At 45.8% G+C, this 24,163-nt stretch overlaps 1 protein-coding gene across 8 annotated transcripts in view; it reads left to right on the plus strand.

Annotated features, from left to right (window-relative positions):
* Window positions 1–24,163, plus strand: part of PPARD (peroxisome proliferator activated receptor delta) — an 83,228-nt gene that overhangs the window by 38,041 nt on the left and 21,024 nt on the right. Inside the window, exon 1 of one of the 8 annotated variants that reach the window (XM_030315325.1) lies at window positions 6,498–8,686. The exons of 5 other annotated variants lie outside the window; for them this stretch is intronic. The gene's annotated coding sequence lies outside the window, so the exon portion shown is untranslated. Of the gene's footprint in view, window positions 1–6,497; window positions 8,687–12,270; window positions 12,396–24,163 lie in introns of those variants that run through there. 2 more of the 8 variants (XM_032593147.1, XM_030315324.2) reach the window with 2 other exon arrangements.

The following is a 24,163-nucleotide window of genomic DNA, read 5'->3' on the forward strand; positions in this document are numbered from 1 at the left end:
GGGCACTGACTGGGAAGGGGCATGAAGAACATTCAGGGGTGCTGGAAACGTTTGGGATCTTGAGCTGGGTAATGATTTTGTGGTGATATATAAACATAAGACTTCATGGGGCTACCTACATACTTAAGATTAACACAGACCGCACCATCGAACCATGAGCACTCCTGTTATAGAGCAAGGAAACAAGCAAATAAATAAATAGCATATCCCCAGAATAAATAAATGAGTAAAATACAACAGTTAGAAAATGTAGGAAGGGCTGTGCTTGAGGAAATACAGGGCCGTTACGAGCGCGTTGCAGGAGGCTTATCTGAGGAAGTGTTCTTTCTATACACTGAGATTTGAAGGATGAGCAGGTATTAGGTTAAGAAGGGAGTGAGGTGTCCCAGGTAGAAGGAACAGCCTGTGCTGAGAGCCAGAGGCAGAGATAGCCTGGTGTCCTGGAACGTTCTAGGTGAACAGAGTATAGCATTTGGGAGGGATGAGAGATGAGATTTCAGACCCTCCCCCTCTCTCACTGCATTGTTTCAGAAGCCCCCTAGGGAGTCTTTCAGCCTCTCTCTGCTCTTAAAGGCATTCAGACCAAAGCACCTCTTTGATTATACCTTCCCCCTTGCCTCAAGGCTGGCCATATTGGGGCCCTTTATCTGTCCATCAAAGATGGTGGACTCCCCAGCCAAGGGGAAGCTCACTATTCCCAGATGTGCTCCCCGTTTTCAGCTGCCTTGCCTGGCTCACCTTGGCCTCCCCTCAGAGTGCCTTTCCCAATCTTCTGACCCCGTTGAAAGAAGGGCCATAACAACTACTCCAAAACCATCCCTGTTTCTCCCGAGTTGGAAGTATTTCTTCCTCCCATATGTCTCCCTCCTGTGTGGCCTCCACCACATAGTTCTTTGTGTGCTCACTGTCTTCAAGGGGAGTCTTTGTCTTACTCTTTTGGCATCTCCCCCTATAGGAGTCTAGGTCAATGCTGGTGCGCATAGTTCCCAAATCAGTCCCATAAATGGTTTTTTAATTGAAGGGCGCTGGCTAGAGGCAGGTGGAAGGTTACCATGGGGTCATAGCAAAGGCTGCCTGGAAAAGTGTCAAGGCTCTGGTGCTTTCTAACTCCTGACAGTTACTCTTCAGGATTTAGGAACAAGGAATTGAATTTCCTGGGAATTCCCCAAATCATGTTATTCTGTATCTTTCATAACACTTCATTTATGAGTTTTATGATTTTTTTTTTTTAATTTTATTAAGTGTTTGGGGTGCCTGGGTGGCTCAGTTGGTTAAGTGTCTGACTTTGGCTCAGGTCATGATCTCATGGTTTGTGAGTTCGAGCCCCGTGTCAGTCTCTGTGCTGACAGCTTGGAGCCTGGAGCCTGTTTCAGATTCTGTGTCTCCCTCTCTCTATACCCTACCTCTGCTCACGATCTCTCTCTGTCTCCTCTCTCTCTCAAAAATAAACATCAAAAAAATTTTTTTAAATTTTATTAAATGTTTTACTTTAATTCCAGTATAGTTAACATACAGTGTTATATTAGTTTTAGATGAACAATATAGTGATTCAACAGCTCTGTACATTATTCAGTGCTCATCAAGATAAGTGTACTCTTTAATCCCCTTCACCTGTTTCACCCATCCTCCACATCCCCCCCCCCACCTCCTCTCTGGTAACCATTAGTTTGTTCCCTATAGTTAAGAGTCTGTTTCTTGGTTTGTCTCTCTCTTCTCTTTTTCTCTTTTGTTCATTTGTTTTGTTTCTTAAATATCACATATGAGTGAGATTGTATGGTATTTGTCTTTCTCTGAATGACTTATTTCACTTAGCATTATACTGTCTAACCCCATCCATGTTATTGCCAAATGGCAAGATTTCATTCTTTTTTATGGCTGAATAATATTCATGTGTACACACACACACACACACACACACACACCTGACATCTTCATTATCCATTCATCTTGTCAGTGGATACTTGGACAGCTTCCATAATTTGGCTATTGTAGATAATGCTGCTATAAACATAGAGGTGTATATATCCTTTTGGATTAGTAAGTACTTTTGTATTCTTTGGGTAAATACCCAGTACTATGATCACTGGACTGTAGGGCAGTTCTGTTTTTAACTTTTTGAGGAACCTTCATACTGTTCCCCACAGTGGCTGCACCAGTTTGCATTCCCACCAACAGTGCCTGAGGGTCCTTTTTCTGAACATCCTCACCAACACTTGTTGTTTCTTGCATTTACGAGTTTTTAAGAATGAGAGACCATAATAAACTGAATTATTTTTCTGTGGTAAAAGTTTTAGAGGTTATTTTGTAAAAGAAGAAAAAAGATGTGATAGTGTATGCATGATTTATTATTCTTATTAGGAACACTATATTGTGACAAAATTATAGATTTTATTTTATTAATTTATTTGTTTTTAAGTAGGCTCCATGCCCAATGTGGGGCTTGAACTCATGACCTTGAGTCAGGAGTCACATGCTCTACTGACTGGGTCAGCAGGTACCCCAAGATTATGTATTTTATTAACTTGTATAAATGATCTCTACCTGGGGCACCTGGGTGGCTCAGTCAGTTAAGCATCTAACGCTTGATTTCAGCTCAGGTCATGATCTTGCAGTTCATGAGTTTGAACCCCTGTGTCGGGCCCTGCACTGACAGTATGGAGCCTGCTTGGGATTCTCTCTCTCCCTCTCTCTCTCTGCCCCTACCCGGCTCGCAAGCACCTGCGTGTGCTCGCTCTCTCAAAAATAAACATTAAAAAACAGTTTAAAAAAATGATCTCTACCTGATACAGATGTTTGATAATAGGAAATGTTAAAAGATGAGAACATTAACACAAAATGAATGCCAAATAGAAATAATTTAATGATTTAAGGATAATACCACAAACACTTAATATTTAAAAGTTATTCTTAAATAATTTAAAATTTTTATTTTTAAATTTCCAGACACTAAAATTCACCCTTTTGAGTGTGCAGGTCTGTGAGTTTTGGCAGATTTGTAGTCATAAACCACCACCATGATCCAGATGAAGAACTGTACCATCACTCCATAAAAACAATGACATTCCCTCGTGCTACTCCTTTGTAGTCAAACCTCCGTGTATCATTAACCCCTGATCTATTGTCTGTTCTTGTAGTTTTGCCTTTTCTAAAATGTCATATGAATGGAATCATAAAGTACGTAGCATTTTTTTTAAATCTCTCACTTAGCATAATGTATTGAAATGTATCTGTTATTGCATGTATCAGTAGCTCCTTTTTATTGTTGAATAGTAGTCCATTGTAAAGATGTACCACAGTTTGTTTATCCATTTTTTTTTTTTTTATGTTTGTTTATTTTTGAGACAGCGCATGCATGAGCAGGGGAAGGGCAGAGAGAGGGGGGAACAGAAGATCCAGAGCAGGCTCTGCGCTGACAGCAGAGAGCCCCATGTGGGGCTCTAACTCACAAACCATGAAATCATGCCCTGAGCTGAAGTCGGACACTTAAACAACTGAGCCACCCAGATGCCCCTGTTTATCCATTCTTTAGTTGAGGGACATTTACGATGCTTTCAGTTTCTGACAATTTTGAATGAGCATTCATGTGCTGGTTTGAACTTAGATTTTCGTTTTACTTAAGTAAATACCTAAGAGTGAATTGCCGAATCTATGGTAAGAATGTGTTTAACTGCCAATCTCTGTTCCAAAGTGGCTGTGCTAGTTTGAATTCCTACCAACAATGTATGAGATTCCAGCTTCTCTGCGTGGTATTGTCACTTTTTGTTTCATTTTGGCCATTCTAATAGGTATGTTGTGGTATCTCACTGTGTTTTAATTTGCTTTTCCCTAATGACTAAGGATGTTGAGCATCTTTTTTTGGTGCTGACTTTAATCTGTTTATCTTCTTTGGTGAAGTATCTGTTCTGTTCAATTTTTTGCCCATGTCTTCTTTTTTTTTTTTTTTCTTTTGTCAAACCTAGAGGTTTTATTTATTTTTATTTTTTAATGTATTTATTGTTTATTTATTATTGTTTAATTTACATCCAAGTTAGTATATGGTGCAACAATGATTTCAGGAGTAGATTCCTTAATGCCCCTTACCCATTTAGACCTTCCCTCCTCCCACAACACCTCTAGCAACCCTCTGTTTGTTCTCTGTATTTAAGAGTCTTTTATGTTTTGTCCCTTCCCTGTTTTTATATTATTTTTGCTTCCTTTCCCTTATGTTCATCTGTTTTGTATCTTAAATTCCTCATGTGAGTGAAATCATATATTTGTCTTTCTCTGACTGACTTATTTCACTTAGCATAATACCCTCCAGTTCCATCCACATAGTTGCAAAGGGCAAGATTTCATTTATTTTGATTGCTGAGTAATACTCCATTGTGTGTGTGTGTGTGTGTGTGTGTGTGCATACACACACACACACCACATCTTCTTAATCCATTCATCTGTCAATGGACATTTGGGTTCTTTCCACACTTTGGCTATTGTTGAAAGCGCTGCTATAAACATGGGGGTGCATGTGCCCCTTCAAAACAGCACACCTGTATCCCGTGGATAAATGCCTAGTAGTGCAGTTGCTGGGTCGTAGGGTAGTTCTATTTTTAGTTTTTTGAGGAACCTCCATACTGTTTTCCAGAGTGGCTGCACCAGTTTGCATTCCCACCAACAGTGCAAAAGAGATCCTCTTTCTCCACATCCTCACCAACAAAAAAGATTTTATTTTTAAGTAACCCGTACAACCCAACGTGGGGCTCAAACTCAACCCGGAGATCAAGAGTAACACATTCCACTGTCTGGGACAGCTAGGCACCCCGAGATATTTGTTTTCAATAATTATTGCTGAGTCTGGGGAGGTTTTTTTTTTTTTTTTTTTAATATGTATTTAGGCTACAAGTCTGTTGTGAGATACGAGATTTGCAAATATTTTCTGTTAGTGGCCTGTCTTTTCATTCTCTCAATGGTATCTTTCAAAGAGCACAGTCCTTAATTTTGATGAAGTCTGGTTTATCAATTTTTAATGAGTTGTGCTTTTTTTAAAAATATAATTTATTTATTGTCAAGTTAATTAACATACAGTGTATACAGTGTGCTCTTGGTTTCGGGGGTAGATTCCTGTGATTCATCACTTACATACAACACCCAGTGCCCATCCCAACAAGTGCCTTCCTCAATACCCATCACCCAATTTCCCCTCCCCCCCCATCAACCTGCAGTTTGTTCTCTGTATTGAGGAGTCTCTTATGAGTTTCCCTCCCTCTCTGTTTGAAACTATTTTTTCCCCTTCCCTTCCTGCATGGTTATCTGTTGTTTCTCAAGTTCCACATATGAGTGAAAACATGATATCTGTCTCTTCTCTGCCTGACTTATTTCACTTAGCATAATACCCTCCAGTTCCATCCACGTTGTTGCAAATGGCAGGATTTCATGCTTTCTCATTGCCAAGCAGTATTCCATTGTATATATAAACCACATCTTCTTTATCCATTCATCAGTTGATGGACATTTAGTCTCTTTCCATAATTTCGCTATGTTGAAAGTGCTGCTATAAACATTGGGGTACCTGTGCCCCTATGAGTCAGCACTCCTGTATCCTTTGGGTAAATTCCTAGTAGTGCTATTGCTGGGTCATAGGGTAATTCTATTTTTAATTTTTTGAGGAACCTCCACACAGTTTTCCAGAGCGGCTGGACCAGTTTGCATTCTAACAACAGTGCAAGAGGGTTCCCATTTCTCCACATCATCGCCAGAATCTGTTGTTTCCTGAGTTGTTAATTTTAGCCAATGAGTTGTGCTTTTGATGTCACATCTAAGAACTTCTTGCCCTACCCAAAGTCACGAAGATTTTCTCCTGTGTTTTCTTCTACAAGTTCGTAGTTTTTTATTTTAAACTTAGATTTAGGATTCATTTCTAAACCCATAAAAGGTGTAAAGCATAGGTCAAGGTTCTTTTTTTGCATTTGAGTTGTTTCAATTGTTTCATCCCCATTTGTTGAGTTCTATTGAATTCCCATTCACTTTTGTCACAAATCAATCGGTCATATCTGTGTGGGTCTAAAATGAAATTTTAAAATACACAAAGCACCAATTGCTCTTTCTTATAGTCTTGATCTTTGTTTCTGGACAAATAATGCAGGTGTAGAAAAATTTCTTTCATCTTGCATGGATGTTGGTTGAATCGTTAAGCATGTATCCACAAGTATCTTCAAGTTGGACGTTGAAGCACATGTTCCTTCATACAGGCTCATTTCCTTTTTTAGTGATGAAAATACTTTGCATGCCCCAATTTTGATTTAGTTATTCCCCTTACTAATTAATAATACTTTATGAATTCAGATTTTAGATCCGCTTCTGGTTTTGTGTCCTCGAATTCCACAATATTCACATCTTTTGTTAAATCGTCATGTTAAATCGTCAAACACTGGAAAATGCCAGTGAACGTTATCGGGTAGTATTTGGATAACCGAACATGTGTATCTCCTAACAAAATTAAGAGTACCACACAAAATCATGTGTCAAAATTGCCAATTTGCGCATACTATGTATATAAATATATTAATACATATTTGCAAGAATGACTCCCCATTCATGGCAAACAGGGCCATAAACAGACACTTAACGGCGTGGCAGTGACTACAAGCAAGGCTTGATTAGATTATGACTGCTTCTCTCCTTTGCACTCTGTCATGGTTCCCAGATGTCAGCCTTAACCTTCAGCTGTGCCTGTTAGCTCCTTGCTCTTGCTTTGACTTGAAGTTGGTGGATTCCTTTGAACCAGTAACATCTCTAGATTGATTATTCAGCTTTAATTCTCACCAGAGGATTATCATACTTTTTCCCATTTTTCCCAGTTTCTCCAATTGATGTTTCTCAGGTTTGGGGATTAAATAAAACAGATATATTTCCCAAGAAGCGTTGAGAAGGAAATCTTATATGGGAGTATAGTCAAGAGTTCTCACAAGGCAGGACTTGACAAAAGGCAATTATTGTAGGGTTCTCTGGCGAGTAAGGTCCACTGAGTCTCGTCCATTACGGTGTCTTGGGGGCCAGGGTGGGTGCATGACCTGTGGAGAATACTCGGTGAAAAGTTGCCGGCTCAGCGAACGAGTTTCCAACTAATGGCTGTATGAAAGCAGTGTGTGAACAGTTGTGGCTGATGATGGTGGTTCAGGTTGTAGAGTTTTTTGTGGAAGATGAACTTAGAAGACTCTGAGATCCCTGTTGTGCCAAGGGATGCCTTGAATGACAGGGAAGCTTGGGTTTTTATATTCTGGACACTGGACAGAGAATTGAACATGACACAACTGAGACTTTGTTGAGAGCCATGGGGTGAGCTGAAGGCCGAAAAGCCTTTTTCTTCTCTGTTTTTTATTTAATAAAAGGTCAAAGCTGCAGGAAAGTGGAAAGAATAGTGCAATGAACATGTATATTTCCTTCACTAAAATTTACCAGTTGCAAATAGTTTGCTACATTTGCTTGACATTGTGTCATCAATTGTCCACATTCCATACTTGTTGAGTTATTTCCTTGCGATTAGAAGCAAGTTACCACTTTTTGGTGAGAACCCGCATAAGCAGTGAGTGCTTGCTGTTGCTTCACAACAGGAAGCATGATGGTCCCAATTGGCCCCAGTAAAGGTGATACTGACTTCAGTCACCTGGTTAAATTGGTGTCTATGAAGGCTGCTTTTGTGTAAAGCAGAGAATTTTGGAAGGAACTTTTCACTGACTTGTTTCTCTGTCAGTTGTACCTGCTATTGAGAAACATTTTGGTGTAGTCAAAAAAAAAAAAAAAAAAAAAAGCCCTGGAAGCCAGGAGACTGGGATTTGAGACCAAGCTCTACAGTCATCTCTCCCCCAAACTATAGACAAGTTACATCATCTCCCTGGGCTGAGCAGTTGTACATAAAAGGAAATAGATACTCAGAGAGGTGAAGCAATTTGCCCAAGGCCTCTCAGCTAGGATTCACCAGCTGTTCTGTTTGGGCCAAAGCCCTGCCCTTGCCCTGAGGTGGCCAGTCATTATTATGGTGGCACCAAGCACTAGGAACTAATGCTCAGAATCAAGCAAAACACCAGCCCTTGTAGGATCTGAGGCAAGAGGGAAGAGAGAGGTGGCTCTCTTGCCCAGTTTTCTCTCGTGCACACATGGCCTAAAAAGGCCCAGGCACCTCAGGTGAGCTGGTATGCAGGCTGTTAGGCTCTCTTTGCCACCTTTGGAATAAATGGTTCCATGTAGATGTTACAAAGGTGAGCTACTGGCCCCATTTCAGCCCCCACCTCCCCAGACAGGGAAGGCTTTACGTACCTGGCCTTGGCTCATGTTAGGGTCAGTGCCCAGAGTCCCCAAATTGGCCCATGAATCCCAAGGGCAGTTTAGATGGATGGAGAAAGTACTGCCTCAGCCTGCCTGGGTTCCTGGGGGGAGGGAGGGAGGCAGGAAGGATTAATGGGGGAAAGGTGTGCAGAACCTTGCCAAGCAGGTCGCTGTGGGTGGGGAGTCACTGCCTGCGTGCTCTGGACGCCCTAGGATTTGGGTGGAGGTTCTCAAGGAGGCAGCCAGAAAGGAAGGCTGTGGCAGTGACTCTGGAGTGCTCCAGGACTGCTCTGCCGGCCCTCTGTGCTGGCAGCCCACCAGCCCACCAATTGACGTCTGTCTTCCCAGTTAGCAGCTCTCTCCAAAGCAAGTAGCACCTGAGCTCTTGGTGAGTAATGTCTGTTCCTCATGCCCTTCCCCAGAGCAGTTGTTTTGAGGGAACCAGTGGCTCTGGCTCAATCAGGATATGGTTTGTCAAGGCCATGTTGTCCTATTGCTGTGGAGCTGAGAGTCCAGGAAAGTCAGCCTTCCTAAGTTCCTGCTGCTTCTCCTGGCATTGTTCATCCTCACAGGCCTCCTGGGAAGTGGCCAGATTCAGGGCAGGGCCAAAGTGGCCTGACCAGGAGCAAGCTATGCCTTGTGGGCCCAGAGGGGAATTCTGGGGAGCTCTTCTACCCCGAATGATGGCCTCCCCGGGCCCTGCATCTTGGAGAGACCCCCAGGGCTCTGGCAGCCGGGTAGGCAGCAGCAGGGGGACCCCTGGAGAGAACCACATAGGGAAAGCAGTGTTTATAGACCAGACTCCCCACCATCACTGATTGTAACACTGGGGGAACAGTGGCAGTGCTTTACTTGATTCTTTTGAGGGAGCCCCTTCTTCCTCCTGCTGGATGGGGCTGAAATCCATACCGGGAGCCTGATGTGACCTGACATGTGAGGCCTTCTGCTCTCTGAATGAATTCCCCAAGTGTCATCCATAATTCACTCCAAGCCAGGTATTTCACCATCTCGTCCTGCACACCCCTCGTCCTGGCTCTGAGTCCTGAGAAGTGAGATGACAGATTTGTGACCAGCTTTCCCACCAGGAGCCCTTGAAGGCTCTGTCATGCAGGCATGAAACCCAGAAGCTGCTGTCAAAATGATATGAGAATTGGAAGGTGAGGGCAGTTTTCTGACTCTCCAGGGTGCTTTGATGTTTAAAAAGTATGTTCTGGTGTTCCTGACATTTGAATACTTTTGTTTGATTGATTCTTTCATTCCCTCACCTCTGGCTCTCCCTTTCCTCTTTGAGGGACTTCATGCTTCTCAAATATTTGTTAAGTAGGCTCTTATCTGGGATCTTAGAGAGCAACCACATAGGTGTGCACTTGGAAAGGGAGAACAGAAAGCAAATTCTGAAAATGTGTTTTGAGATCCGGCACCAAGCAAGCTTTGCTTCCTCCAGTGTCCATATTCACCCTTAGTTCCCAAGCTGGTTTCCCTCAAGTGAGGTCCAGAGCTTTGGTTAGGGAGAAAGCAAGAAGTTTTTTGTTTGTTTTTTCGTTTTTGTTTGTTTGGTTTGTTTTTTTTTTTTTTGAGAGAGTGCACGCAAGTCGGGGAGAGGGGCAGAGAGAGGCAGAGAGAGAGAGAGAGAGAGAGAGAGAGAGAGAGAGAGAGAGAGGAAGAATCTTAAGCAGGCTCCATGCTCTGTGCAGAGCCTGACACCAGGCTTGATCTCACAAGCCTGGGATCACGACTTGAGCTCAAAGCAAGAGTTGGACGCTCAACCTGAGCCACCCAGGCGCCCCGAGCAAGAAGTCTTTGAAGGAGACTCCTTGGCCTTCTCAGCTTCATTACAAAAGACATTGGTGCCTGTTTTAAAGACAGTTACAACTACACACCTGTAAAAGCTGCCTACCATTACACTCCTCATTCCCCCCTCCCGTTCCTGACTGTTTTTCCCCTCACAATTGTTGTGTTACTGGGCTGATGTGTGTCGGCTCTGTCTTGTCTTAAAATTGGTGTGAGGCAGATGTGCAGTGTGGCTCCTCGCGGTTTCCTTCCAGCGGTGTGTCAGGGCTGTCCTGCCATGGCGCCACATGTGTGCCACCTGCTGCTCTTGACGACCTGCAGAGAGTTCCGTGGCAGGGATGTGCCACAGTGTTGCATCTTGAGACTGACTTCTTCAGCTTTTCCTTCTTCATCTTCTCTAAAATAATGATGCCTTATGTTTGTATCATGCTTTTAAAACCTTTTTTTTTTTTTTTTTTTTTTGCTTACTAAACAGTGCATGTTCATTATAGAAGATTTTTAAATATCAGATAAGCGGGGCGCCTGGGTGGCTCAGTCGGTTAAGCGTCCGGCTTCGGCTCAGGTCATGATCTTGCGGTTTGTGAGTTCGAGCCCCACCTCAGGCTCTGTGCCGACAGCTCAGAGCCTGGAGCCTGCTTCTGATTCTGTGTCTCCCTCTCTCTCTGCCCCTCCCCTGTTCATTCTCTGTCTCTTAATAATAAATAAACGTTAAAAAATATTAAAAAATAAATAAATATCAGATAAGCAATAAGAGAAGAAATAAATATTACTCCTAAGAGATAACCATTATTAATATTTCAGCATATAAATTGTATAATGCAAAGGTCTTTCACATTTAATATCTCATTCAAGCCATGCGTCCACCATTAGGAAGGCATGTGGATACTAATCCCATCTCACAGATGGGAAAACTGAGCTGCAGAGAGGTTAGAAGGTTGCCCAGAGGTACACAGCATGTTAAAGACAGAACTGGGAGTATGCTTGTCATATAGCCCAGCATTAATGCCTTCCCCACTGTGTCTTCTATCTTCTCACCTCCAGATAGAGAAGAGTCATGCCCGGAGTCTGGATTTCAGCAGGACACAGGCAGTCACTATAATTTGTTGAATTGCTCTATCCAGAGGTTAATAAATAGCACCTAGAGGAAAGCATCTCATGACACTTGGGCTCTTATTGACTTAGGAGAAAAGATAGATTTAAAGTATTGCCACTCCAATGCTTTAGCCTTATCTTGACTATTGGGGGTTTTAGAAGGGGCATTATTATGAGGGCATGAAAAACAAAGGAGGAGGGGAGGTCGGGAAAGAGTCAAATGACAGTTCCTGCAGTAACTGAGAGGTTTCACCTGGACAAGATGGCTTGAGGGAGGAAGAAGGTGCAGTTTGGGACTTGGTGACCAGAGATCAGGCAGGACAGGACCAGGAATGGAAGTTAGTTGGAGGGAGGGTCTGCTTGTGAGGATACAGGAGACCCTTTAGCATTAGAGGGGCTCAGGAGTGGAAGCAAGAAGCAATACAGTGGAGAGGTTGAGAGCTCCCACCCTGAAGGCAGATTGGCTTGACAGCTCTGCAGCCTGTCTCATTTGGGCACGAAAATTATTTCACTCTTTCCTGCTCCGTTTTCTCATCTGTAACATTTTATTTATTTTTGCGAGATGGGGGGTGGGAGGGCAGAGAGAGAAGGAGACACAGAATCCAAAGCAGGCTCCAGGCTCTGAGCTGTCAGCACAAAGCCTCAAAGCCTGATGCAGGGCTCGAACCTACCAACCATGAGATCATGACCTGAGCCGAAGTCGGATGCTTAACTGACTGAGCCACCCAAGCACCCCTTGCTCTGTTTTCTCATCTGTAAGTGGGAATGGCAATAGTACCTGCTTCATAATTCTCACTTGTGAAGCCCCAGTGAGTCACTACATGTAAGGCACTTAAAATAATGCCTGGCATCTAGAAATGCTTTGTACTGTTTGATTGAAGCAGAAGTTGGGTAGGCTCCGTGTGAGAGTTGTACGAGGTTCTCTGTGCATTTGGCTATGACCTGCTTCCCCAGCCTTTTCTGGTCCCTGCCACAGTCTACTTGTGTCTCTCTCCATCCACCCCTTCCTGGGTCCAAACCCCTGCATTTCCCCTACCGAGAACACCCTGCTTCTCAGTCTGTATTTAAAAAGTAATCTGCCCACTCCTTGATTTTATTTTCTTCTAAGATCATTTCTGGACAACCCAGCTCTCCTTGGCCTTGAACCTTCCCTGAGGCCTCCAGCAGAAGTCACTCTCCCCACTCTGCCCCATTTGTGTACAGCTTTACTCAAGGTGATTGTATGTACTGGTCTTATCTTCTTCCTTGACTGGAGTGTAAACACTTTAAAGGCACTTGAGGATTTGTCACCCCGTCCCCACCCCTCCCCTGAGGGGAACTGAGGCCTGTAAGTGACTTAGGCCTCTTTCCATTGACTATTGCTCTTGGGGTATGCTCAGTGAGAGTATTTTAGAGTTAAAAGAGAGGTGGGGGATAGAAGCACCCAACAGTCCCTCCCCAAGGAGAGAATTAAGCCAAGAAAAATGAACCACTTTCTGCCACAGTCACCTGGCAGATTAGCAAAAGAGCTGGCCTGGAATACAGTTAGGCCCTCTCAGCCAGCTGTTTCTAGACTCCTGTCTTCCTCTACACTCCCATTTCTACCAATTCATTATAATCCTGATTAGCACTTCTTTTGCCTGGAGTGGTCTAGAGAGCAGGCTTCGGTACCCCTGGAAAACTGAATCCAAGGACAATGATCTCTATGGAGCTGTTTCAGGGTGGGCCATGAATGGAAATCTTCTGTGCAGTTATAAAAAGTTATTCATTCAGGGGATGCCTGGGTGGCTCAGTCGGTTAAGTGTCCGACTTCAGCTGAGGTTGCAATCTCATAGCTTGTGAGTTTGAGTCCTGTGTTGGGCTCTGTGCTGACAGCTCAGAGCTTGGGGCCTGCTTCAGATTCTGTGTCTCCCTTACCCTCTGCCCCTTTCCTGCTTGCACTCAGTCTCTCTCTCTCTCAAAAATAAACATTAAAAAATTTTTTTAAAAAGATGATTCATTCAGCACATAGTTATTGAGCAATTACTGTCTGCCAGTCCCTGCTCTGCGACTTGAAGATATGTGTGACTCTAATAGGTGAAAATCTCTGCCTTGTGGGGTTTGTATTCTTTTGGGGGGAGACCGCCAATAAACAAATGAGTTTTTAAAAATACTCGTATATATGTACACATACATATATGAGTACACAACACACTATTCCAGATAGTGGTAAGAGCTACGGAAAAAATTGAAGCAGGAAGGGAAATGGAAGTACCTGAGGGTGGGCTGGGATGGTTTTAAATTGAGTGGTCAGGTGTCACTTTGAACAGAGGACAGGGAGAGACCAAAGAGGCAGGCCACTCCAGGTGGGTTAGGTGGCAGTTTTAATAGGCATAGGAAACTTACATATGAAGCTCATCTTGGGTGGCAGCAAGGCAAATGGATCCTCACACATGCCCACCAAATCTTAACAGCTTACAAAGAGGCCTTAATTGGATTCAGTCCTATAGACCATGCAGGTGTTTTCGATACCACATCACTACCTCCAGGCTGTACCCTCGGAACAGCCTCTGGGAACGGAAGAGGCAAGCAGAACCTACATTGCAAGGACTGGGAAGGGGGTGAGGAGCTTTTGATCACCTGGGTCCAGCTCACGGGTCAGTTGCTGGTCATATCTTTTCGTTTTCGATGACTGTCCCCAACATCAGGTTGACTGTCACCTTGGAGCAAAGCCCTGAGGAAGTACATTTTCAGCCAGAGGGAACGGCAGCAAAGGCCCTGCAGTAAGCTGTGCCTGCTGTGTTCAAGAGCAGCGAGAAGGCCGTGTACCTGTGCGTGGTATACCAGGAAGGGAGTAGCAGGCAGGGCACCCATTCCAGGAGGCTTCCCAGGCCACTGTAAAGATGGGCAGGAAGCTCCTGGAGAGATTGGATCACAAGAGAGACAGAATCTGACTTAAAAGGATCACTCTGACTGCTGTGTGGAGAGTAGAGGTGAAGCCAGAACCAGAAAAGCCAGGCGGGTGGCTATTGGAATAATCCAGGCAAGAGGTGATGTTGGCTTGGACCAGGATCATTGCAGTGGAGGTGGTAAGAAGTGATTAGATTCTGGGTATTTATTAAAGGCACAGCCCACAGGATTTGCTGACTTCCAACATTTTGGCCTGACCAGCTAGAAGGTGGGAGGTGCCATTTAGTGAGATGGGACCTTGGGGAATGTCAGAGGCTCATTTTGGAAACAATTGGGGATCTATGTGAAGATGTCAGAGAAGCTGGACTGGAGAAGTAAATATGGGAGTCATAAGCATGTTGAAGGTATTGAAAGCCAGTAGCCAGTTTAAGATCACGAAGGAAGAGAGTGTTGCTGGACAATGAAAGAGATCTTCGGACTGGGAAGAAAATTCCTACCTGGGACCAGCAAAAGAAATTGCATAGGAGCAGCCAGGAAGCCTGGGAGCCAAGTAAGAAAAGGTGTAAAGGAGGAAGGATCCAGCAATGTAATACATCTCTGATGGGTCAAGTAAGGTGAAGATAATACATGATCAGTATAGGAAGTTTTAAAATACAGTAACAGAAAAATAGTTTATCACCTATCACCCTATTCATACAAGGGAACATCCTTCCATTCTTTCTCTAGTCATTTTTATGGGAATCATCCTGTGTAGTTCTGTATTTTTACTATTTTTTTTTAATTTTTAAAAAATGTTTTATTTATTTCTGAGAGAGACACAGAGTACAAGCAGGGGAGAGGCAGAGAGAAAGAGGGAGACACAGAATCCGGAGTAGGCTCCAGGCTCCAAGCTGTTAGCACAGAGTCTGTGAGGGGCTTGAACTCACAAACTATGAGATCGTGACCTGAGCCTAAGTCGGATGTTTAACGGACTGAACCACCCAGGTACCCCAGTACTTTTACTATTTTTCACTTAAAAACAAGCTATTAAATATCGCATGGCAACATGAGTTTAATGGCTGAATAGTACTACATTTTTCAGGGGATGCCTAATATATTTAACCATTCCTCTGTTGGGGATAGAGTCGTTTCTGTTATTTTTCATTATAAATATTTCTCATTGTTAAAAAAATTTATTTCATTGTTGTAAATAACACTGCATTGAATAGCCCAGTGTATTTTCCTGTGAGGGGTATTACACGGTCAAAGGACATGAACAATTTTATTTATTTAAAGTTTATTTATTTATTTTGAGAGAGAGAGTGCACATATGTGCCAGAGTGGGGGAGGGGCAGGGAGAGACTCCCAAGCAGGCTCTGCACTGTAAATGCAGAGCCTGATCTGGAACTCAAACACATGAACCGTGAGATTATGACCTGAGTGGAAATCAACAGTTAAGTGCTTAACCAGCTGAGCCAGCCAGGCGCCCCAAGGGCATGAACGCTTTTTTTTTTTTAAGTTTATTTATTTATTTTGAGAGAGACAGAGACAGTGCCATTGAGGGAGGGGAAGAGAGACAGGAAGTTAGAGAATCCCAAGCAGGCTCCACACTGTCAGCATGGAGCCCAACATGGGGCTTGAACCCACAAAACTATGAGATCATGACCTGAGCCGAAACCAAGAGTTGAACGCTTAACCGACTCAACCACCCAAGTGCTCCTAGGACATGAACATATATACGTATGTATGTCTGTATATGTGTGCGTGTGTGCGTGTGTGTGTGTGTATATAAAATATTTAAACAATTTTTAAATGTTTATTTTTGAGAGAGACAGAATGTGAGCAAGGAAGGGGCAGAAAGAGGAGACACAGAATCAGAAGCAGGTTCCAGGCTCCACACTGTCAGTGCAGAGGCCACCGCGGGTCTCCACAAACCACAAGATCATGACCAGAGCTGAAGTCGGACGCTTAACTGACTGAACCACCCAGGCGCCCCATGAGCATTCAGCTCTTGATATCGGTTCAGTTCATGATCTTGCGGTCTCAGTCTCATGGGATCCAGCACCTCGTCGGGCTCTGAGCTGAGCTTGAGATTCTCTCTCTCCCTCTCTCTGCCCCTCCCCTGCCTGTGCATGCGTTCTCTCTCTCTGTCTCTCTCTCTCACAAATAAGCATTAACAAAATCAAAAGAGAAGGGTATGTGTAGTGGTATCTAGTCTGTGCCCTGTAACCACCTAGCTCCCAGAACAGGGCCACTGGTCCACAGTTTGGTGTGCTGGTTACGAGAGCTGTGTGTCAGGAGTCTGGAGGGCTTGGTGGAGTTGTCATGCCCAGAAATGTGGCTGCTTGTGTCAGTTGGCCTCCTGCCAAGCAGGGCCCAGTGCCACTGTCTGCTCCCCAGATCCATATGTATGTCACAGCTGGAATCACTATGACCAGGACAGAACTGGGAGGCTGGAGCCAAGAAGGCCAGAGCAGGAAGGGGCTTGGAGGTTATCTAACCCTGCCCTGACGTTTTACTTAGAGCACAGATGGAGCACCCAAAGAAACATGCACCTCTGTGTGAGGGCCTCACCCCTCGGCTCTTTGGCCTGGATCTTCCCAGGAATGAACAGGTGGCTGCTTCCCATGCCTAGCCTTCCAGGGCTCTGGGAGGTGGCCTTTTCTCCCCTGTCCATGCCCCAGCTAGGTTTGCTATAGCCCTGGCTTCCCAGAACCCAGCTGAACTCCTCTCCAACCTGTCCTCTACAGCAGCCAGAAATGTTTTCTTTCTTCCTTCCTTTCTTTCTTTCTTTCTTTCTTTCTTTCTTTCTTTCTTTCTTTCTTTCTTTCTTTCTTTCTTTCTTTCTTTCTTTTTTTTTTTTTTTTTTTTTTTTTTTTTTTTGGGAGAGAGAGAGAGAGAGAATATCCCAAGCAGGCTCCACATTGTTAGTGCAGAGTCTGACTCAGGGCTCGATCTCACGAAATCAAGTGCCAGATGCTTTACTGACTGATCCAGCCAGGCATCTCAAGAAGTTCATTTTTTAAATGCATCTTCTAAATGACCCTCCTAGGTTCTCTGCTGTTCTTCGGGTAAATGCCCACAACCCTAGCTTGCCCTTGGAAGCCCCAGATGATGACCAGCCTTCCTGTGCTCTCAGAGGGTCCATGCCATCCTTCTGTCTGTGTGGGACCTTTTCACATGTCTGTTCCTGGTGGCCCTGGGACCCTACAGGTCTCCCTCTCAGTCCGAGGTCTTGTCCTCACGAGGGCCTCCCCTGACCACACACCCTAGGCTAGCACGCTCTGAGTGTGCCCCCACTGTACTTGACCTTTGTCCTTCAGAGCCCTGTTCATCATTCCTAGTTACATATTTGTGTTGGTTACATATTTGTGTTGGTTTGTGTAGCCTGGCACGTGATATTAGGTACTTAACAAATATTTGTTGGATGAGTGAATGAAAGCAGCTGGCAGCAGCTGGCAGGGACCAGAAGAAGAGTGGAGGGGCATTGATAGCACTGGCAGCCTTAGCACCTGAGGTCCTCAGATGAGGAGTGTTCTGGAAAGGTCCCCTGGTGTGACCCTCTCCTGCTGGCACAACCATCCTTACCTCGGGAGCCTTCTGTGAACAGTGGTAGATCCTCATTCCTCCCTCAGGCTTCCAGTAGGAAAGATCTGGGTCTCTTCTGGGCAGGCCTTTCTTTTACTTCATCAGTATCTCAGCATATTATTCAGTTTTCTTTGTTCATGACACTTTTTTAAATGTCTCCCCCCTCCCCCATCATAAAAGCAACCCATTCTCATTGTGAAGAAATTGGAGAACACAGAAAAATAGAATTAAGAAAATAAGAATCACCCATAACTTGACCCCTCAGAAAAAAAGTACCATCAACAATTTGGGCCATGTCTTTCCAGTTTTGTTTCTTTCTTTCTTTTTTTTTTAAATTTATTTATTTATTTTGAGAGAGAATTCGAGCAGGGGAGACTCAGAGAGAGAGAGAGAGAGAGAGAGAGAGAGAGTCCCAAGCAGGGGCTTGGGGCTCGATCCCATGAACCGTGAGATTATGACCTGAGCCAAAACCAAGAGTTGGACGCTTAACTAATTGAGCCAACCAGGTGCCCCTCTTTTTTTTTTTTTTTTTTAAATGTTTTATTTATTTGGAGAGAGAGAGAATCCTAAGCATGTTTCTCACTGTAAGCACAGAGCCTGACACAGGGCTCGATCTCATGAAGTGTGAGATCATGACCTGAGCCAAACTCAAGTTGGATGCTTAACTGACTGAGCCACCCAGGCGCCCCCCCCCCCCAGTTTTGTTTTTATGCCATATGTACATGTTTCGACATCGCTGAGGTTGTGTTGTCTGTGAAAACCAGATTTTTAATATCCTCAGTCTGCAGCAGCTCCACTCCGAGGCAGCGGGGACAGTGCTCAGGGGGCAGTGCTCAGCGGGTTCACCCTCACAGCGGGAAAGGTGATGGCTGAGGGTCCGCGCTTCAGCGTACTCAGGCCCCGCTGATCCCAGGTGAAGAGCCCTCTTTCCCCCTCACGTCTCTCTTCCCCTACAAGCTCTCAGTAGCTCCCTGAGGCAACTTTTCCTTTTATTTTAATTCAGCTCCACTCTGCAGGGGTTAGGAGCTAAATTAGATAATGTTGAGGGCAAGCATGGCCTGCTGCCTGTCTTTTCTCTGGTTCCAGCACACACTGAATAAAACCAGCCCCCGGCTACTTCTGGGGTTAACTTCAAGATGGCCTGCCAGCAAGAAGGTACACAGGCTTCTCCTGTACCCTGAGAGGAATGGGGTGATCTGAATTGGCAAATGGAAAGCAAAGAGCCCTGTGGAGTTGCTGGTCTGGAAAACCAGGGCACTGGGTCAGTACCTGGATTAATGATTGATTGGAAAGCTTGGGACAGAGTCAAGCAGGTCCATCCTCCCATGGCCTCTCTCACTGCTGATCCTGAAAGCACTTATCAGGGAAATGGGGCAACCTCTGCCCTTCTACTGGAGACTGCTGACCCTCATCCTTCTGCCGTGGTGGGAGGGAGGAAAGGGCAGCATCTGGGTCTTCTGCATCAGGGCAGGGGGCACAACATGGGGAGGAAGTCTGGGCCCAGCTCTCTGAAAGAGAAGCACATGTCCAGAGTAGGGAGCTCCCTGTCAGTTCCCTTTTACACAGTTGATTGTAAAGCAGGGAAGTGGGAAATTCTGTGTTTGTGTAAGTCCTGGAATATCACTTGCTCCTTCTAATCCCTTAAGATGAGCCAACAGTGATGATAATGGCAGCAGCCACAGTCCCTATTGGCCAGACATTTACCATTTACTTAACGCTATTTTATTTTATTTTATTTTATTTTATTTTATTTTATTTTATTTTATTTTATTTTATTTTTAATGCTTATTTATTTATTTATTTATTTATTTTAAGAGAGAAAGAAAGCAAGTGTGGGAGGGACAGAGAGAGAGAGAGGGAGAGAGAGAATCCCAAGCAGGCTCTGTGCTGTCAGTGGGTTGATCCCACGACCTGTGAGACAGTGACCTGAGCCGAGATCAGCTTAGAGCCACCCAGGTGCTCCATATACTCAGCACTGTTAAGTATTTGCTGTGTGGTTAATTAATCCTTATGACGTCTGTTCAAGTTAAGTGGTAGTTTCCCAAATTCAGGGCTAAGAAACTCTGAAGAGTTAGTTTCTTACCCCAAGTCACAGAAAGGGTGGGCAGAGCCAAGGTTAGAGCCCAGGCCTGACACAGAAGCCCCTGGAATTAACTTCTATGGAGTATTGCATCTCAGGGGCAGTGACACATGAAAATGGATAGAGCAGCAAAAGCTACAAGTGAAAACACTGTGCCTGAGCTTAATGTTTGTACTCTGTGTGTTCATTCAACAAGTGTGTGTTGTGCACCCACTAAATGCCAGGCGTGGTGTCAGGTGCTGGGGACCTACCTCACTCAGCAAAATAGAGGGCATTGGGAAACTGATCATAACATGGTGAGGCCACACCAGTTGCCTGACATTGCAGTTTGCTGCAGTAATCACAGATCCGGAGAGCCAGGCTCGGGTTTGCCTTAGGAAGGAACAGAATGGGGCCACTCAGGGAGAGCTTCCTTCCTTGAAGGAAGAATGGGCCTTAACTAGTAGAGGGGACAGTATTCCAAGCTGAGGCCTGTACGTCCCTCCACATTCAGAGAGTGATGCTGGGACAGGGGCAGGTGAGATGGGACTGGAGAAGGAGCCAGGGACCAGAGCCTATGGCTGTCTTTAGCACACAGAAGTCATTTTCTGGCAGGGAGTATTCAGAAGGGCTTTGACCCAGGGTACTGTTGACAGAAAAACGGTAGGGGATTGGCAGCTAGACAAAGAATTCAGCAGTGATGGCTCCAGACTGAGGCTAAGAGCAGCTTCTAGATCCAGCAGGGCAGGGACATACCAGCTTCTGGTCCAGTCTCACCCGGCATCACATGCAAGGCACACAGTGCACTGATGAACACCAAACCAACCTGCCTGGGCTCCAATCCTGCTATTCCAATTACTGTGTGACCTTGAGTCAGTTACCTTCCCTGTCTGGGTGCGATTTCCTCATCAGTTAAATGGAAATAATAACAGCATCTGAGTCTTAGGGTCCTTGTGAGGGTTAAATGTGTCCGTACCCACAGAACCTGGTATGTAGTAAGCCCTCGGAGAATGGAAGCGGTACTGTTGTGATGGAGGCGGTGGGCTGGAAGCTTAAGGCTGGGACCCAGCGTGGGCTCTGATGCAGAGAGAGGCCTGTCAGGTTTGAGGGATGAGTGGGGCTCCGGCACTCGGCCTGACCCCAGTTGGAGCATGCGGCCTGCCGGGGGGCGTCAGGGATGCTCCATCTCCTGAGGACGGCTAGGGATGGATCGGGGCACCAGGTGGTGGTTGCTCAGACCCCAGACCAGGCCTCCCTAGGGTCATTTGGGTTAAGCTCCTAACTACCTCTGCCCGTGGGGTGGGCAGATGGGAAATAGATGAAGTGTGTGCTTCCCCCCACCTCTGCTGCCAGAAGGCCTGACTTTCTTCTTGGGGCAAAGAGAGTGGGTGCTGGGATGGGAGCACTGGTTTGCTTGCGCAACAGGCTCGTGTGTGCACGTATACACACAACACACACGTGTGTGCGTGCCAGAAGCAGAGTAGTCCAGGCATTTGTTGTGTGAGAAATTCTTTTGCTGGGGACTCCATTTTTTGTCCAAGGGCAGCAGAGCAGCGCCTCCTCGTGCCGGCTGCGGGACCTTTGCCCTGTTTGACTCCAGCACCAACCTCCCAAATAGGGGGAGGCTGTGACACAGTCAAAGGGTTTCTGACTCTGGCACAGCCCCGGGGGGTGGCAATAGCTAAAACCTGGGCTTCTCAGCCACATAAAAGTCAAACCTAGTGCCAGGGCATGCTACTTTTAGTGCTAGGGCTGAAGAAAGGAAGGGAAATAAGGTCCATTGCAGGGGTAGTGGTAGTGGGGTGGCAGCCACCTGTGGAAACCCAGCCTGTGGGCCTGGGCCCGGGGGGGCGGGGGGCGGGGAGGGCCCAGGGAGATCAAAGTAGCTCCTGACTGGGCAGGCTGAGAACAGTGGTAGGGGTGGGGGCGGCCTTGGCCGCTGGGAGGTGGGCAGACCTCAGCTGTAAATGGAACAGTCAGGGCTGTGTGAAAATGGATGGTTTCTGGCAAAATGCAGGGATGGGCTGCAGCACAGTGGTTACATCTAAATATGAAACAGCCCAAGGGACGTGTGTGGGTTTTCGAACAGCCGGACTGCTGCTCTCCTCCCCCTTCAGCTGGTCACAGCCAGAAGAGACCATTCCAGTCTGGGGAGGACCGTCTGCCTAGAATCCGAGGATCCTGGCCCCAAATGCAGAACTCTGGCGAGAGTCCAGAACCACATCTGTTTCAAGAGGTGATCGCTTGCACCCTCCCCCACCCCCCCAACTGATAACAGTTCCTCTGGTCACCGGAAATAACCTTCCTGCAGTTGATATATGGAGCGGAAGCTGAGGCTCAGGGTGTCAGAGGTACATAAGGTGGCCCACTGCCCACAGCTCCTCAGAAGCCTGGCACCTTTTCCAGGAGACACCCTGTCAGGCTCCACAGGACTGAGCTTTTGTCGCTTCCCCCATCTCCCTAGGGGAGCTCACAAGGCTCGCCTGTGGGAGCTCGTGAGGATTGGCAGAGCCTGTTTTTCACACGCCAGATGTGATGTGTAGTGGGAGCTCAGTCAGCACCCACCCCTCCTTCCAGGACTCAGTCCTGACCATGAACTCCGTCCCGTCTCCCCAGAGTCACTCAGAGGATCAGAGGGTGTGAGGGAATGAGTGAGAAAATATTTTGTCAAGTATCTGTCTGAGGCAGGGTTGTGGTTTTCCCTCCTCTGTTTCCAGCTGCCAAGGGGGACCCCAAATCTTCATGTCCCTGTCTCCCCAGCTCTCATCACCACGGTCCAGGGTGCATTTCCACTGACATCCATGCTACACGGATCCAAAAAGTTGGTTCTAATCAGCCTCACGCCTCTTACCCTGTGGTCATTGCCACCGCTGTGCTTGTAGCTCTGAGAAACCACACTGTCTGACCCTTCTGTCACCATGCTGCCCATACTCTCGTTGTGGCTCCTCAAGCCTCCTGTAGTCCCTTCTGCCATTGGCCTGGTTGAGGGTTTCTCACGCCTCACCTGCCCCAGCCTCCTCCACCTCCAGACTTTTCAGTCCTGTGGAGAATGAAGATTCCGTGTGCCCAACCCCTGTTGTTCAGATAGTAACTAATTAGAGCGTTTGCTACATGCCACACTAGTCACAAGCTGCTCCTGGTAATCACCAGGGTCCTTTTCCCGGTGTTGTCGCCATCCCCCTTCCACAACCCTGTTCTCCTCCTTGGCTAAGTGTCCTGTGTCTTGCTGTTTTAGTTAGGATTGTGTTCAGCTGCATGCGGCTGAAGTCTGGCAAACAGAGCCTCATAAAACAGGCATTTCGTTGTTTCACCTCCACAAGCTGTCTGGAGACAGGCCTTCTGGGGCTAGGTCAGTCCCTGCACAAGGCCCCTTCATACTTTCTGCCCCACCCTCCTAACCTGTCTTCTCCTGCTCAGAAGGGAGCAGTTACACCTCTAGGCACAGTATTCCTGTTGCGGGCAGGAAGGAGAGAAGGTGAACCTTTGTCACTTTTTATCAGGAGAAAAACTATTTTCAGAAGGCCCTCCCAATAGATTTCTGTTTACATATCGTTGGTCAGAATTGTGTCACGTGAACTGGATAGCTGCAGAAGAGCTCAGGAAATTGAGTGTTTAGCTAAGCACGTGGCTGATCCAAAGAGATTGGGACTCAGGAAGATGGGGAGTGGAATTAGGTAGACAACTAGAAGTGATCGCCCCAGGCCACCACTGGTAGTCAGAGCCACAGGGCTGGCCATGGGAACTGCCTTACTCTGGGTCTAGTGATTGCCAAGTTTGATGATCAGGGATTGATCCTTGAGGAAGTGATTTGTTCTAACCAAACTCAGGTTCCTGCCGGACGGGCCACCTTTAGGGAGTGACAGCAGGAAGTAGTAGAGACGGGACCAGAGGTGAACACGTGTGTAGGTAAAGGGGTTCTGCGTGGTGTCAGGGGCATGCAGGCACCCAGTGGCCAGGTCTGCCCAGTTTTCAAGAGAAGCCAGAAAGCCAGAACGTTTTTTAGCTGTTTTTTGAAAAAACTGTAGGGTTATGGAAATACCACAGCGATCACACAGAGTTCCCATACGTCTTTCATCCAGCTTCCCCTAATGTGCACAATCTTACATAAACCCCGGACACGTACCCAAACTAAGAAACGAACGCTGTTTCAGTGCCACAAACCAAGTGGATTTTATTCGGATCCTACCAGTTCTTCTTCTACTGTCGTCTTTCTGTTCCAGGGTCCATCTTACATCGTATTTAGTTTTTATGTCACCATAGTCTCCCATCTGTGAGACTTTCTCAGTCAGAAAGGTAGAGTTTTACATGGCTTCTAAGTTTTCCTACTCTACGATAATAATTTGGAAATCATACATGCTATTGTATGTATGTATGTATGTATTGTATGTCTTAGTGGTCATCTTAGAAATTTTTCCATTTATATTTGCCCAAACTGTTAAAGCTCATCAGCGCTTCCAGCTGCCTCCCTCTCATCTTCCACGTTGTCAT

Source organism: Lynx canadensis, chromosome B2 (genome assembly GCF_007474595.2).
Source record: "Lynx canadensis isolate LIC74 chromosome B2, mLynCan4.pri.v2, whole genome shotgun sequence".
Lineage (NCBI taxonomy): Eukaryota > Metazoa > Chordata > Mammalia > Carnivora > Felidae > Lynx > Lynx canadensis.